The sequence below is a fragment of the Martes martes genome, assembly GCF_963455335.1.
Source record: "Martes martes genome assembly, chromosome: 3".
Classification (NCBI taxonomy): Eukaryota; Metazoa; Chordata; class Mammalia; order Carnivora; family Mustelidae; genus Martes; species Martes martes.
Genome location: NC_137890.1, coordinates 138,751,640 through 138,768,683, shown reverse-complemented (window position 1 = coordinate 138,768,683; position 17,044 = coordinate 138,751,640).

The following is a 17,044-nucleotide window of genomic DNA, read 5'->3' as shown; positions in this document are numbered from 1 at the left end:
TTCTTAGGACCAAATTTACAGATTTTAAAAACCAAGGTGGGAGTACAGCAATGACTCTTAGTAAGATTACTATTTTGTGGTGCCATTATGACTAATAATACCTTAATATTATTACATTTTCAAAACACATCTATATTTTATTTCAGTTATTACATTTTCCAAAAAGGGAAGAGAAATAACTATTATGGCATGCCTACTATGCACCAGCACTGACTTGATTCCTTGGACGCTTATCTCATTAAATCCCCATAGCACCTGATAAAATTTGAATTATTACTCCCATTTTACAGATGATGAACCTGAAATCAAAGAAATGAAGTGACTTGCCCAAGGTCACACTACATAAGTGACAGTGCAAACCCTTTTTTTTTTAATGTTATGTTAGTCACCATACAGTATGTCATTAGTTTCTGATGCAGTGTTCCATGCTTCATCATTTGCCTATAACACCCAGTGCTCCATGCAATCCGTGCCCTCCTTAGTACCCATCACCAGGCTCACCCATTCCCCCTACTCCCCTTTCTCCAAAACTCTCAGATTGTTTCCTGGAGTCCATAGTGTCTCACGGTTCGTCTCCCCATCTGACTACCCTCCTTCATTTTTCCTTTCCTTCTCCTAATGTCCTCCATGTTATTCCTTATGCACCACAAATAAGTGAAACCATATGATAATTGACTTTCTCTGCTTGACTTATTTCACTTAGCATAATCTCCTCCAGTCCTGTCCATGCTGATGCAAAAGTTGGGTATTCATCCTTTCTGATGGCTGAGTAATATTCTATTGTATATATGGACACCATCTTCTTTATCCATTCGTCTGTTGAAGGGCATCTTGGCTCTTTCCACAGTTTGGCTACTGTGGACACTGCTGCTATGAACATTGGTGTGCATATGGCCTTTCTTTTCAACAGTGCAAACTCCTATGCCCAGGTCTATCTCAGTTCCATCTTATCATTGTTGGAGAACAGAAATGACAGGGAGGTTTTGATACCCTTTTTGAAAAAAATCAAAAGGATTATCATGTAGAAAAGAGAATAAAATTGTTCTTTCTAAGTCCAAAGAACATTCAAAAGATGGGATTTACACCAATGGGTGAATATAAGAGGAGGCAGACTAGGGTTCAATATTAGAATGTTGATGAGTCTCCCTGAGAGTATATTGTGCCCACCATGTTCTGAAATTAATCAAAAAAATTAAAATTGATTTAAAAAAAGAAAAAGCCCACTTAAATACAAAGCTGGGAATCTGAGCGCGGATAGTACTCTCTTTTGACCACTTACCTTCACAGAGTCCCTGCCCTGCAACAGCACCAAAGAAACAGAGATTTCACCACAAGAGGCCTGAGGCAACCTTACAGATTCCTAGTGAACCCCTCAAAACATGGGGAACAAACTAATGCCTTCCCTTAAGGCCAAGATTTTAAACACAGCTCAGTGAGGGCTGGAAAAAACTACAGGAGCCTCACAGTAGAGTAAAGAAACTCTGTGCTGAGGGTTTGGGTGTCAAAGTGTGACCCACAGATTCCTGGAGGTCACTGAGACCTTCTCTGGACATCCCTGAGGTTAAAACTATTTTCATAATAATACTAAGATATTGTTCGCCTTTTTTACCATGTTGACATTTGCACTAATGATGAAAAAGCAATAGTGAGTTGAACTGCTGGTGCCTTAACACAAATCAAAGTAGGGGCACCAAACTGTCCTAAGTGTCTTTGTATTCTGCACCACCATACCCTCAAAGTTTTGTTTAAACATCAATTTCACTTAAGAATGTCCTTGATGCGGGCCCCTGGGTGGCTCAGTCAGTTAAGTGTCCACCTTGGGCTCAGGTCATGATCCCAGAGGTCCCGGGATGGAGCCCCACATGAAGATCCCCACTCAGCGGGAAGTCTGCTTGTCCTTCTCCCTCCCCGCTCCCCTTGCTCTCTCTTTCTCTCTCTCAAATAAATAAATTAAATCTAAAAAAAAAAGAATGTCTTTGATGATACAGTGTTGTTAAATTTATTAAATCTGGCCCCTTGAATATAAGTATTTTTAATAGTCTGTGTAATGGAATATAAAGTGTACATAAGGGGCGCCTGGGTGGCTCAGTGGGTTAAGCCTCTGCCTTCAGCCCAGGTCATGATCTCAGGGTCCTGGGATTGAGCCCCGCATCGGGCTCTCTGCTCAGCGGGGAGCCTGCTTCCCCCTCTCTCTCTGCCTGCCTCTGCCTACTTGTGGTCTCTTTCTCTCTCTGTCCAATAAAAATAAATAAAGTCTTAAAAAAAAAGTGTACATAAAACATTTCTGCTGCATTTCAAAGTATAATGATTGAGTCAAGTACTAGCACAGGGGCTACTGAGTTGCAAGCTGCACTAGCTGCCTTTTTCATAGAGTATCATTTTTACCCCAGCACACTGAAAGATAAATTATGATTATTCAGACCTCAATATTTGACAAACTTGAGTGTTTTCTAGAAAACGAACCAACTGAGCCTGAAATTTCCAAAAAACACAAAAATTGACAGAATTTGTTGCCCATACAATTCAAGCTTTCAAGCAAAAATTAGAATTCTGGAAAACTTGTATCCAATACTGTGATCTTGATATCTTTCCAGTATTCAAGACTTTTCTCAACATTTGGAATATCTGCATAACTCAGTGAATCAATTTTCCAAATGACTAATGCACAATGTTATGAAATCATGCATAGGTAGAAGACCCAGTCAGTATGCAAAATAGACCAATGGATTTTAATGTAACAGAATATGGAAAGTTTATTCCTATAGTTTTAGATTGCACACTGCAACTAACATTTAAGAAACTATCACTTATTGAGTTTTGGTATATTATTAAAGAAAAATATGGGCAGTTATCTGAAAAAGCTATTAAATATTCCTCTCTTCTCCAACTCTATATCTGCATGAGGCCAGATTATGCTTTAATCCAACAGATTGAATGCAGAAACAGAGGAGAATCCAGTTATCTTCTATTAAGTCAGACATTAAAGAGATTTACAGAAATGTTTTTTAAAGATATTTTCACTGACTTTTTTATTTTGCAAAATACAGTTATTTTCATAAACAATATGTCATTTAACTAACGTGATGTTTTTTAGTTTTTAAAGGAATGTTTCAAGATCCCCTCTTATAAAAACCAATACAATAAATATTAGTAAGCATAATCCACAAAAACAAAATTATTTGGTCTTCAATAATTTTTAGGTGTGTCAGTGGCTCCTGTTTGAGAACTGCTGGTCCACGTCAATAATTTGAGATAAATGGGGACTTGGACATTGTAGTGGGTACCAATGTGAAAAGAGGCTATGCCCAGGACCCAGGCTGGACTGGATATTGCAGGGAGCATCAAAATACCACATTCTCCAAGACCAGATGCCTCTCAGGTACCCTGATACCATGTAAATGCGCATGGCATCAAAACCTTCCACCAGGGAGATGGATTTGACTGAACTGTTGAGTTTACAACCTGAAATAATTTAAAACCCTGGAACTGACTAGATTATTTTGCTGTCACTAGGTGCAATAGCAATTTAAGAGAGACACTCCTGTTCAATCAGTGAGAAACAAAGAAAGTTATATTGTTTGTAGACATGCTTATATGGCTCTGAGACATCCCAGCTCCTGGAGTCTATTACAGCCTCCAAGTAGGAGCAAAATAACCACTGGGTAGAGGTGATGGAGGGGCTTCTGCTCGAGGGGAAATTGAGACTACCGGTGCTCAAAGTCCTTTGCCGAATTGTCAGAATTCTGTATGTTCTCATATTTGATGTTACAGAAACCCCTGTTAAGTAGATACGATGTTATTATTCCTTTACAGAAGGAAAGACCAAGATCCAGAAGGCACAAGTCTACCAGGGCTAGTCAGGGTAGTAGATCCTCCAAAGGCTCCCTGACTTAAACAGAATATGTGAGATCAGCTGGGGGGCTGCAAAGTCTCTGAAATAACTTAATTCCCTCTGACTTTAACTGAACAGATGTTCACTCCATACCTATCAAGAACAGAGAGAGCATTAAGATGAACCAGGGCGGTCTCCATTCTCTAGGGACTCTCAGTACAGGTTGGATGGAAGGTATGCTCCACTGAAAGTAGAATAATGTGTTATAGAAATGAAGAGCAAAAAGGAATTCATTCTGATACTAAGAATTAATGTTAACGTTTCCAACCCTCAGTTCTAGGTCAAATAGAAATATTCAATCATTTCTCCATAACCCTCTTCCCAGTGGAGAGTCTGGCCACCAGGCCGATTTGAAGACACACACCAGATCTGATGAAATGTAACAGAACACAGATCTTTCTACTCTCCATCCCTGGGGGGCCCTCCACAGGACTTCACTACAACCCATCATTCACAGCCCATAATGACATTGGTGCCCAAAGTAATTTTGCAAGTGGTTATTTTTCTTGCATGTTCATGAGAATTGGCAAGAAGGCAATGTATTTTGCATGAGGAAATAACAGTCTGTTAAACCAAATTGCCCCAGCAGTAGTCTCTTTTTCCTCTTTTCCAGGATTCCTGACTTCTATGACTTTGGCTGTGAGTGGGGTGCGTTCTGTTCCTGGGGTGACTTACTATTTCTCAGCTCCTTCTCCCTACATGCATCAAGGGTAGCCAGCAGCTTGGTATTCTGAAAATACACTTCCTGGCTGCTCTATCTCATCCAAAGTTTATTATTTCTGCTACTTTTTCAAGTGCAATTAATATTAAAGCCATGAGTGCTGTAGATGACTGATCGTGCTAAGCTTTATGTTTGGGTCCTAGACACAGTAAATAAATCACAATTTTTTCTTTTGTTCACTAAGGCATAATTTGTGGTAGGAACTTCAGTCAATCATCTAAAAATACACATATATTTTGCAATAGCTGTTATATTTTATATATTGATTACCCCCACCAACCCAACCCTCCTTCCCCTCCCTTGGAAGAAAAATAAGACACTGTGTGTCAGTAACATAATAAAATGAAAAACAGATGTCCATGGTTAAATAGTATACCAAAAGAGAACTATGTACATCTAAAAAGAAAGGAAGAAAAAAGATAACACAAGCCTTGGTATTTGGCTTTACGTGAATATTTGATTCCCCAAAGGTGTGAACTATAGTTTAACAAATGGAAGGAAAGAACTTCTGGGAATGGTGCCCTCTTTCTCCTTCAGATGTGTGAGTATCTAAATGGTTTATTTATACAGAGTGCGATGTATTGATTACATTATGTTGAATAATATGTGATACAGTAACCATTAAATGTATTCTGATTTCTTCTGGTTCTCTTTGGTTCTAAAATAACCTCTTAATTTTCAGACTGTGATGAAGCAATGTTATCAAAATTGAATTATATAGTTGAGCTATAACTGAATATTTGGTTCCAACCCAGGAAGAAGTAGTCCAGAAAAACTGTGCTAAATGACAGTTGTGTCTGAGTGAGAGAAATTTGGGATCTTCCCCTAGGCTGAGGTGTACCACACTAACACCCTCTCAGAGCATCACTGAGCAAAATGTCAGGGGTAGAAAACTCCCTTGAGAGGATCTGGAAGTATTATTTCTGTTAGGGGAATGGGTGCTGCAGGACCATGGAGACCATTTTTGTGTTCTTCACCATTTTATCCCCAGAGCCTAACATAATAGTCTATAGGAGTTGCTCAGTAGTTGTCTATTAAGCGAATGAACAAAAGGCACCATTTAAATGGCAGGGCAACAAACCACAGCAGGTCGTGGACTCTGGTGGTTCCAGAAGACCCGCAAATAAAGCAGGCAAGGTGTTACTGAGCCCCGAGTGACAGAGGCATATCAGTGGTAGAGTAGATTTGACTCTATGGACTCTCATGAGCCACAAGTGTGTACCTTTTCCCAACTCTGCATTCAGTGACTTGAGGTTGGCAGTCTGGAATTGGCCATGGTGAAGGGAAATCAACATAAATCAGCCTTTTTCTCTGAGAGTCAGTTTACCATCAGTGGTAACTGCCATAGCTACTAAACCTTGTTACCTCAGAATTCTAACACTAGGAAGTCTTCCAGACCCTGACCAAAATGAGGAGTAAAAGAAGGGATCTGGGCCAGAGAAGATGAAGAAGTGGTTTTTCATTCTCCTTGCAAGTGGTGAAAAGGCTTCTGATCTATAATTGGAAAAGGTTAAATCACTTGAGAAGGTCTTAAATACCCCAGGAATCCTGTTTTTCTTTTCCTTTCTGTCCACGAGTGCTCATAATATCAAATGTCCAATTGGGAACCCAGCTTCCCTTCTAGCCTAAATTTAATGACCGACTTCTTAATTGAACAAATATTTCTTCAGTGCTCAGCATGTGCCAGGCATGAGAATAAAAACTATGGTATATCAGTTGCAAAATAGCCCAAATTCTCCACTCCCCCTATATCCAAACCCTCTGTAATTTGACCTTTCAGCCTCCCTATAAAGGGGTAAAGTTTATTCCTCCCCCCTTGAATCCGAGCTAGTCTTGAAATTTGCTTTGACCAGCTGAGTCCAGAGGAAATAAGTTATCTAAATCTGAACTGAGCTCTCAAGAGGTCTTGCTCCCCTCATCCCTGTCTTTGCCTTGAGATACAGGGAGCACAGTCAAGTCATCCAAGCCAAACTTATTCTAGATCATCCAACCCCCAATCAACCCCACAACTAACTGAAGACATGTGAATGAGCCCATCTGAGATCAACAAGCTTCACCTAGATCAACAGAACTAAGTGCAGCCAACCACGTTGATTCTTGTAAAATAATAAATGATTAATGTTTCTTTCAATAATTTATTAAGATGAAATTTACATAACATAAAAGTAACTGTTTAAAAATGAACAATTCAGTAGTATTTAGAACATTCACAGTGTGTGCAACCACCACCTCTATCTAGTTCCAAAGCATTTTGTGGAAATTCCAAAGCATTCCAATCTGCAATCATTGAGCAATTTCTCCCCCATTTCCCCCCTCCCTGCAGCCCTGGAAAACAACAATCTGCATTTCATCTCTATGGATTTACCTGTTCTGGGTATTTCCCATAGATGGAATCATACAGTATGTGCCATTTTATACCTAAGTTCTTTCACTTGGCATAATGTTTTTAGGCTCGTCCACATTGTAGCATGTATCTACTAATACTTCACTCTTGTTTGTGGTTGAATATTATTTTATTCTATGCATATAACATAATTTTTTAATCCATTCATCTGTTGGACTTTTGGGCTATTTCCACCTTTTAGCCATGGTGAATAGTGCTGCTATCTACATGCATATACATGTACTTATTTGTGCCTGTTTCAGTTATCTGAGGCAATTCCTAGGATTGGAATTGTAGATTGGTATATATTTTATACTTAACTTTTTGAGGAGACATTAATCTGTTTCCCACAGCAGCTGAACTGTTTCACATTCCCACAAACAAATGTACAAAGGTTCCAGTTTTTCCACATGCTTACCAACACCTCTTTTCCTTTATTATGATTATTATTATTGCTATGCTAGCGGGTGTGATATGGTATTTCATTGTGATCTTAACCTTTATCTCACTAATGGCTAATGATGTTGAACATCTTTTCATGTGAGGGTGAAATTTTAGGATGGTGTGTTGTGTATCAACTCATGGGGAATAAAAAGGTAAGCAAAATCAGAATGCCCTGCCCTCATGAAGCAAACAGTCTAGTAGTAGTGATGGACTATAATCTAATAATAGTACAAATAAAGGTACACTTAGAACTGTGGTTAGTGCTATGAAAGGGAGGTCCTCATCACTGTGAGAGCACAGAGGAGTCCTAGGTGGCATGTCCTGGAAGCTTCTTCTGAAGAAATGACCACTGACTAAAAGCTAAAGAATGAGGAGGACTTAAGCAGATCAACAAGGGAGTGAAAGGAATGTGTAAAAATGCCTATGATGGGAGGGAGCAAGGCAAAAAGGAATGGTTAAATGAGGACTAGTGTGACCCAAAGAAGGGAAAGCTAAAGAAACTGAAGATATAGGTACAAGATGAGGCAGGAAATACAGGTAAAGGCGAGACCATGCATGGCCTTGAAGGTCCAGGGAAGAGCAACGGGATGCCAATAAAGATTTTTAAACAATGTGGTGACACACACAGACAAAAAATGTATGTTTTTAAAAAATGATTATTATTACAGGGTTGAAAACAGACTGAAGGAGGGAAAGAGTATAAGTTGGAGAATCATTCAGGAGATTATTGTAGCATAACAAAAGGTTTGATTTGGATAGATAAAAAGATTCAAAAGATATTCCCATAAATTCACCCGGCCTTAAAGATGGATTGAATAAAAGGAAAGACAAGGTATCACAGATGACACCTGGGTTTCTAACTTGAGTAAATAAGCTGGTGCTCCTCAGGGGCACGTGGGTGGCTCAGTTGGTTAAGCACCTGCCTTTGGCTCAGGTCACGATCCCAGGGTCCTGGGATCAAGCCCCAACATCAGGCTCTCTGCTCAGTGGGGAGCCTTCTTCTCCCTCTGCTTGTGCTCACTCTGTCTCTCTCTCTCTCTCTCTCTGCCAAATAAATAAATAAAATCTTTTTTTTTAAATTTTTTTAATTAAAAAGATGGTGCAGGGCGCCTGGGTGGCTCAATGGGTTAAAGCCTCTGCCTTCGGCCCAGGTCATGATCCCAGGGTCCTGGGATCGAGCCCCGCATCAGGCTGTCTGCTTGGCGGGGAGCCTGCTTCCCCCTCTCTCTCTCCTGCCTGCCTCTCTGCCTACTTGTGATCTCTGTCTGTCAAATAAATAAATAAAATCTTAAAAAAAAAAAAAAAAAGATGGTGCTCCTCCATTGAGATTGGAAACACAGATTGAGGACTATGTTTAGGACCAAAGATCTAGAGTTTGGTTTTAGACATGTTGAGTTTGAAGTGTCATCTAAGTAGAGCTGTTAGGGAGAAATTATACAAACGAGTCTGATGATTAAGTGAGAAGTTAGGCTAGGGATACAAATTTGTGAGTCATGTACATGGTGGGGATAATGGAAGCCTTGGATTTTGATGAGATCTTGTAGGAAGAGAATGGAGAATGTCAACAGAGGAAGGCCAGGACTGAGCTTGAGGGTCCAGTGGTCTGTGTGGAGGAAGATGAACTTGAAAAAGAGACTGAAACAAAATGTATGGCAAGGTAAATGTAAAGCTGAAGTCACCGAAGACTGGAGAAGCAAGTGTTTGAGATAGGCAGCAGTGGTGTGCACTGAAATGCTGATTGAACATTCCAGTCAAACAAGGATGAAAATGTGTCGATGGATTTGTGACAATCATTTACTGATGACTTGAGTAAGAGCTGTTTCTGTGGAAAGGGTAGGAGCTAGCTAGTGTGGGTTCAGATATGAATGGAAGATGAATAACTCTCTAAAAGTACTATGACAGTTACAACATCATCTTCCTGAGCTCATCACATCCAACCACTCCCAAGCCAACCAATCAGGGTCCATTCTGAGATTTCCTGCCAGCAACTCATTCTAAGATCAGCCTAGTCTAGACCTGTTGGGAGGCGAAAGGAGATTCCCATCGAAGTCTCACTGGGCAGAAGACTCTCTCTCTCGGAGAGGGATTAATTTTAATGTATTAGAGTATGAAGTGACATTTGCTTCAAATAATAATTTAGTCTAAATAGAATCTGGCTAGAAAGGGCATAGAACTCCTGTTAAGTCAGATAAATTTCCTTAGTATGCCGAAAGTTATCTGGACTAGAGAAAATTTTAGCCATGTATGAACTGTTTCCGTTCATTCAACCAACAATTATTGAACCTCATAACACTATCCCCTAAGAGGTAGGGATGCACAATAAAACAAGACATAGTCCCTTTCCCCAAAGAATTTAGAATATATAAAGGAAGACAAAGAAATAGACCAGTGGTTACATGGTGGAGGGATAACTGTTCTGAGAAAGTGGTAACTCGATCACACTAAGGTTTCAGGAAAGTCTTCTGATAGACATCCTTCTCAAGTGATATTATGAATGGTGGAGAGGACTGGAGGATGAAGAAGAAGAGCAGGACAGTAAAAGACATTGTAGGTAGAGAGAACAGCCTGTGCAAAGGCCCGGAGGTATGAAGCAACATGGTGCATTGGGGAACTCAACATAGTCTATCAAGAGAACAAGGAGATGAATCAGAGGAGGGAAGCCTTGCCAGAGTATGAATAACTTCACATATTAGTACGTTAGTCAAGAATCTTTAGACTTTGGTCATAGAAAAATAATACAAATAGCTTAAATAATAAAATTCGGAATGCAGGAAATCAAGTTACTCAAGTTCAGGAGGTAAATTACTTTTTCAGCATAGCTGGTTACAGAACATAATTGATGTTATCAGGAATCTCTTTTCAACTCCCTGCCTAAATCCCATTGGCTTGGATCTTATGGCCATCCCTGAACAAATCCCCAATACTACGATTAGCCAGGCCTGGGGCACATGGTCACTCTTGGTTCCATGGAATTTAGTCAAATCCACCCAAATCACATGGAGTGAAAGTGGGGCAGGGAAAAATCGTAAAGGTTTACTCCACCATGCAAAGGGCTTTAAACTTTATCCTAAGGACAAGGGCAATCAATGAAGAATTGCAAGCAGGACAGTGGAATGATGAGGTTTCCATTTCAGAAAAACCTATGTAGCACTGTAAAGCAAAGGGATCAGAGGAATTCAGACTCAAGGCAATAAGAACTCCTGTAGATGTCCAAGGGGGAGTGGTTAGACCTGAGCAATGGCCAGGAAATCCTCTCCTTCCCTTCATGGGGTCATTAAAAAGTCCATCAGCCAGCCACAGTAACATTGGTCTTTTTTTCAGTTTCCACCTAGATTTTTAGGCAGCAGGAGTCTAAGAAATCAGAGACACAAGTCAGAGATGGTTCTTTGCTGGCAGACATGTCTAAAGGAATAGACCAGATTTTAAATCCATTAGGTCCCTTGACTCTATGATTCTGTGTGTACTCAGGACAATTTACCACACATGCTTGTGCTTCCTGTTACCAGTAGGAGGGTCCTTGGTAACTGAGAGCACAGTGCGATTCTCTACATACATTTGAAGAGTTCTCTTCCAATCTATTCAAGTGGAAATAGAAATTGGAGCAACAAAGAGTCATTGCCTGTCTCTGACTTCAGTTTGGGGCATCAGCCCACATAATGCTGCCTTAGATGTATGGAAAAGTTCGCATATGATGATGTTAATATGTACGGCACCTTCAGCTTACAAAAGCACTTTCTTCTATATTCATTCATTGTATCCTTCTAGCAACTCTATGAGATAGGTGGTAGCACTCCCATTTAGAAGGAATCAGAAGCTCAGAGAGGGGAAGTGAATTGCCTTACGTTATATGCTAATAAGTGGCTGGGTGGTGAGGAGGGCAAGTCTTTGGGCTAGAATCCTGTATTTTCTACAAAATCTACTTTTAAGTAATGATTGTGAGCAAAGACTCTAGAACCAAATGGCCAAGTTTGAAATTTTAGCTCAGTATACTGACTAGCTAAGTGCTTTAAGCAACATACTATGGTATATCACTGGCCCTCAGCCTCCTTAACTGTAAATAGAAACTTATAAAGAAAAGTCTGTTTGAAAGTGTTGTTCTGAGGATTAAATGAGTAAATAAAAATAAATAAGGTAACCTTACAATTCATTGTCTAAAATAAAATACTTCTGTGTGATCTCAGGGTCATGAGATCAAGCCCCACATGGGGCTCCATGCTTAGTGTGGAGTCTGCTTGGGATTCTCTCTCTGCTCCTCCTGCTTGCTCTCTCTCTCTCCCTCTCTCTCTCTTTCTCAAATAAATAAATAAATCTTCAAAACATAAATAAACACAAAATAAAATAAAATACTTCCGAAAGTGAGAAGCAGCATTAAAAATAAGTAAAATACATATTATTTTTGAAATATTTATTTACTGATCAACATTTTTTATTTCTTGGTGGACCTATAAGATAGTTCTATTCAAAAGCTATTTCAGAAGTAAATTTTTTCAAAGAAAATAAAATACTACATCTCCATATACATCAAAGCCAAAAATTTTTTTGAACTTGATATTGACTTTCTGAACATTGAGAATAATAATATAAGCAGAATAATCGTTCTTGGTACATATTCACATACTTTAATCAGTTTCTCAACCATTTCGTCACCACTACCTGTCTTGTGGGCTGTGTCTCAGAGGCCTTGGTATGTCTGTCTGGTCACCAGGTGGCCGAATGGAATCCTCTTCCCTAACTCCCTACAACCTGGAAGGAGTTGGCTGTCCCCAGTTGCTCCTGCCTGGGAGCACTTCATTTTAACAGTGAGCATTCTGAATGCAGACCATGAAAAGTAAGTGTTACTTATGTTGTGTCCAGAAGGGGTTGGAAAAAAGAGATGGGTTATCATTGGTTGATTCTATCATAGGTTAGGCAAACCAGTGGTAGAAAGTTATTCTGACTTATTTTAATGCAGTTATTAATTTTTTTTAAATGTCAAAAAATGAAAAATGCAAGGTCAGTGCTAAACTGAACAGGACACCCCAGGGCTCGCCCCAGGCAAACTGGCCATAGAGTCACCTAAGAACAGAGCACTAGAATAAGGTCTGGCTCACTGGAAGCACTGGGTAGGTACCAGCTATTTTTATTGGTTTAACCTTCATTGTTGTTATCACTGTGGTAATGCTTTTGTGCATTTACTATAAACAAAGCGCTGTGCTTTCGAAACATCACCTTGTTTAATTTTTCTCAAAGTTCCACCTTTTGCATCTATTTATTTTATCTGCATGGCCCTTAAATTCATTTCAGCTGGGGATTCCTGAATCTAGTCTGGAGCCTGAACCATTATACTAGACTTTCTTTTCCTATTCTCTATTCCTGTAGTATTTTTCAGTAGGAAGCCCAATGTATTGGACAAAACTACGCATTCAATTATACATTCCAGATGTTTCACGTATATTAGTCACCTCCAATCCAAAACTCTAAATTCCTGAGGGGCATGGCTAATGGATCAATCACAGTTCTCAGATGCACTAGGAACAAACTCTGACTAATTAAAGCAGAAAAAGGAATTTAGTAAAATATATTATGTAGGTCACAGACTCTCCAAGAGGTCTGGAAAATTAGGCTTAGAGACTATACAGCCAAAAGTGAGGCCCCAGATCCCACCATGGAACTGGGTGGCCCTGTGAAAACAAATTACCAGCATCACAGGACACGGTCCTCCCAGTGCACATGACCAATACATCCACCACTGGACAATGGACACAGCAAATAGAACCTTTGCCACAACAACCTCTGAAACCTCTGTGTCGCTGCTGCCATGACCACCACCCTCCCTGGGAAAGAATTCAAGTGTTCTAAGTCTCTTTGTTTCATCAGCTTCCAAAAAAGGCGTGGCTGCACCCAGATGGTAGAATCTAGGTATCTTTGTCTCCTCTGGCTGCTACCAGAAAATACCATGGATTGGGTGCCTTGAATAAACATCAGATATGTATTTCTCACAGTTCTGGAAGATGGGAAGTCTAAGATTGGGGGCTAGGGCTTCAATATAGGAATATATGAATTTTGGAAGGACACAATTTTTCGGTCCATAGCACCAAGACATATGTCCATGCTGTGGCTGCAAAAAAGGGCAGGAAAGCAAGAATTTGGCATTTTCACATTCTTTGGTGACAGGAAGACATTGTCTCATAAGATGAAAACGCCCCAAACATAGGTAGAGTATTCAAGCCCTGAACAGTCAATGACAAATGTCTACTATAGCCATGGCTTGCATTTCTTTAATATCCTTCTCAGAACTGAGCACCATGAAACCCTGAGGAGTTTCTGACATCATAAATTATCACTGACATTATAAATTATGATGGTGACGCCAATGCGGACTAACTCAATTAATTAATTAATTGCCTCTGGTAATACAGAGGTCCAAAGGAGTCTACAAATTTCCTGATAAACTTAGAAAAAAGGAGATAACTATATCTACTGTAAATTGTTTGCATCTCTAAAGCAAAGTAGAAAAAAACATAATAGAAGGGAAAATGTGTCTCTATATCCATTAATCAAATGACTCCTTCCCAGTGGAATACTTGACGCCTTAATAGTCATTATTCAATTAGAGCTGAAGTCTTTCCTACCAGATCCGCCTGATTTCAAGACTTCTGAGGTTATAGGAGTCAGTGTATGGCATCTTTAGTATCATAGTACTGGGTGAAAAATCCAAGAGAAATGATAATATAAAATCCCAAGGACCATAATCCAAAGAAAAGCTAAAGAAAACAAAACATACAAGATGACCCTGAACAACTTGAAAGATTTCAATTACCACTCACCATACCAGCCAGGCCTGCAGTATGAACTGAGACAGGTGACTTACTATGGGGCTGAGAATCATTCCTAGACACCAGGCACCTGCCTGAAGGGAGACACTGTTGGATTTTCATGGTTCCCATGCTAGAATCAGAGAGCTCACCAAACATTTATGCACCAGGCACTTTGATGAAAAATCAAGGTGAATAAAATGCCATCCCTAATGCCCCCAAATATATAATCTATAGAAAATGAGACATCAAGAATTTAAACTGCTTGGGGTGCCTGGGTGGCTCAGTCAGGAAAGCATTTGCCTTCGGCTCAGATCATGATCCCAGGGTCGTGGGATCCAGCCCCGCATCGGGCTCTCTGCTCAGCAGGGAGCCTTCTTCTCCCTCTTCCTCTGCCTGCCTCTCTGCCTACTTGTGATCTCTCTTTCTCTGTCAAATAAATAAATAAAATCTTAAAAAAAAAAAAAGAATTCAAACCACTGTAAGATAGAACATAATAAATGTCCTAAGGCCTGCACCAAGTGCATGAGGACTCGATAGAGGGAAAGAGCAAGAAACTCAAGAAGGGCCAGTGGCAAGAAAGAACACATTTCTGAAGCTCCTTCATGACTGCAAGTCATATCACAGGTTATTGAAGAGAGTTAAGAACAGATCTCATCACTTATCCAGGACTCTTTTTGGTACTTAAATGGAGTGAGGCTTTCGGCTAAGTGAGTAGCAGTGTCAGAACTAGAATGCAGACTTCCTGACTCCAAAACCTGTGTGAATCCTCTATAATCATGAGACATTTAAGGAAAAGAAATTGTTCCTATCCATTCCTGTCCCCTAAACATCACTTATGTCCCTATACCCTAAATATGGAGAAAAGCCATTTGATCTTGTCACTTGGTGGTGTGGCACTGAAATGCACATGTTTGGGGAGAAGGGTGGTCACAGGGCCTCTGAGGGACTAACCAGGTATCCCAAAGGGACAACTACTTAGCTTAGCTGAGACACTGACAGACCCACTGTTCCATGAAAGCCCCTCAGCACATAGGTGCCCGGGATAGTTGGGAAGGGCACAGAGATTGCCAACATCTGATCCAGGGGACGGAGTTTCTGAAGTGAGAACTGAAAATCCAATCTGAGGGATACCTGGGTGGCTCAGTCGGTTAAGTGTCTGCCTTCAACTCAGGTCATGATCCCAAGGTCACGGAAACGAGTTCCACATCAGGCTCTCTGCTCAGCAGGGAGTCTGCTTCTCCCACTCCCTCTGCCCCTCCCCCTGACTTGTGCTCTCTCTTGCTCACTCTCTCTTTCAAATAAACTAAAATAAACAAAAATAAATAAATTTTAAAAATCTTTAAAAAAAGGGGGGGGAAGGAAGGAAGAAAGAAAATGTAATCTGAAATTGAGCTGGTTTGGCTTAGTTCTGCCTGAGCAGGTATGAACTCAGGTGTCTCGGGTTCAGGATGTCGTCAGGTGACACCCAAGGACACAATGTGGGGTGAGCTTGGCAGCAGCATGGAAAAACATGAGAACATCACACACCTTGTCTACAGCCAAGAAATCAGAGCCACAGAGGCTTAATTGGACTTTGAAATGAGTACTTCTTGAAGGGGGGAGGTTGATTTCCCCCTCGGTTCTGTTTCCCTGATTCTGGCAGAAGATTCTACCTAGTAATTAGCTGGTAATATGCCACATCATTTCCTTCCCAGGAAGCTTCAGAGTTTCATATACCCTTGATACACTCATGCTAATTTTTCTTTTTTTCTACTTTCTGGGCATGCCATTTTTCTTGGGTTTTCGGTTTTGTTTATTGTTTGTTTCTCATCCCCAAAGGAGTTTATTGGCATCATTCACTAATCTAATGGATTCCTCTCTTGATTTTCAGATATTTCCTTTCCTTTGATGTCAGGACCATGAACCAGCGATTAGCAAGTACCCTGACCTTGGGCTGGAGTTCCGAGATCTTCATAGTGTCACTAAGCTACTTGTTGGAATGTAGTAGACATAGAAATGCTCATCACCCTGTTGGCATCAAGGCTTTCTTGTGGGAAGCTATTTCCTACAAATAATGGGACCACTGAAGGTAGCTGTGACTGGTCGGTCTTGGTCCTACCAGCACCTTTGCTGCCACCAAAACCAAAAATGATCCTCAGTACTTAATAACTTGCTCCAATTATCCCATCTGTGAGTTCCCACATCCTTAACTACTATCAATCTTATGAAGATAACCATAATAACCTCCATCATGTTCTGAAGTCTGCACAGCATGTCTTTCCTATGGAAGATTTCCTTAAGTAAACGTCACACACAGGCTTCCTTTCATATCGACCACACCAAAGGCAAGAAAGAAGGGAAAATCAGACTCCATCTGAAGCCCAGATATCCCTGAGTGGTGAGGGCTGATGGTGGGGAGAGAGTAGTCTCTGAGATAAGAATCCGTCATCATGGCACTTTCTAGATATCAGTACTATGCTGGGTGCCTTGGGAACACCATGAAAAGAGTTGGTTTTGCCCCTCAATCCTTTGTCCTGGTGCCTCGGCAGCAACCGAGAAGCAAACTAGTTGGTGTGACTTGGAAAGAGGAAGCCACAGAGACTCCTGGGTCCATGTCTGAGGAGCGGAATGTGCCTCAGTTTCTCCCGTTGCCTCCTCACAGGTCCAATAGACTGGAAAAGATCTTACCTCAGAAACCTTCCCACATCTACAGACGCAAGAATCCTTTATACAGGACATTTCTCTTTTAGTCCATGGTAACGAGTACATTTCCTCATCACTGGGCTACTCCCCTCTTGTGAGGAGTTTCAGCTGGCTGAAGAATCAAG